Genomic DNA, 1,169 nt, shown 5'->3' with positions numbered 1-1,169 from the left:
ACTGCACTCGTCCTGTGAGCGCCCTCATGTGGAGCCAGAGTGGAACTGCACTCGTCCTGTGAGCGCCCTCATGTGGAGCCAGAGTGGAACTGCACTCGTCCTGTGAGCGCCCTCATGTGGAGCCAGAGTGGAACTGCACTCGTCCTGTGAGCGCCCTCATGTGGAGCCAGAGTGGAACTGCACTCGTCCTGTGAGCGCCCTCATGTGGAGCCAGAGTGGAACTGCACTCGTCCTGTGAGCGCCCTCATGTGGAGCCAGAGTGGAACTGCACTCGTCCTGTGAGCGCCCTCATGTGGAGCCAGAGTGGAACTGCACTCGTCCTGTGAGCGCCCTCATGTGGAGCCAGAGTGGAACTGCAACCCGTTCAGAAGTGTACTGAGAGTGGAAGATCTCCCCTTATTAGACATTCTCTGGCTATGCTGAACTAACTGAAGTCAGTCTGAAAACACAAGCTGCAGTTCCAGCGTCCGCCAGCAGAGGCGCTGACGTCACCATCACAACACTGACCCAAACATCTGTTTGACATGGCAGCTTTATTATTGATATAAGCATGTGAAAGCAGCTCTGAATAATAATATTTTTGAAACATATACAAAAGGCCTGTTCCCTAAACACAAGAGACTTTGAAAATCCCTGACATCACCAGGGAAATCAGTCTTATAAGACACGTCTGTTATTCTCAGTAATGAAGGTAAGAGGCATCCAGACTCCCTGCGTCTCATGAAACCCTACAGTCCTGAACTCTATTCACTTCTATACACACTCAGAGAGATCTGATAAACGCATAAAAGAGATATAATAAAGTGAATAAAATAGATAAATTAGTGTAACAGAAATCATACCTGATGCAAGACAGAAATGCGCAGCCTCTGAGAGTGAATCGCACTTGTTTTCTATAAAAATAAATGATGTACACTTGTCACCATGTGCTCACATTCCCACATATTTGGGCAAATATATTACTCAAAAATGGTAAAATGACAAAAAAGAATCACGCAGGTGAGTAAAATAACATTATACTCATGAACTGGAGTAAAAATATAGACATAAAAGCAATAATTACAATGAAGATTATCAGGATGTCAAAAGAAACCTACCTCTCCCATGAGATAATGCAATACGGAAGAGAAGAGACAGAACCGGAAGTTACGTTAGTTCATGATGACATC

The sequence above is a fragment of the Abramis brama genome (assembly GCF_963993115.1).
Source record: "Abramis brama genome assembly, chromosome: 13".
Lineage (NCBI taxonomy): Eukaryota > Metazoa > Chordata > Actinopteri > Cypriniformes > Leuciscidae > Abramis > Abramis brama.
The sequence above is the reverse complement of the archived record's forward strand: the minus strand, read 5'-3'. Positions refer to the sequence as shown.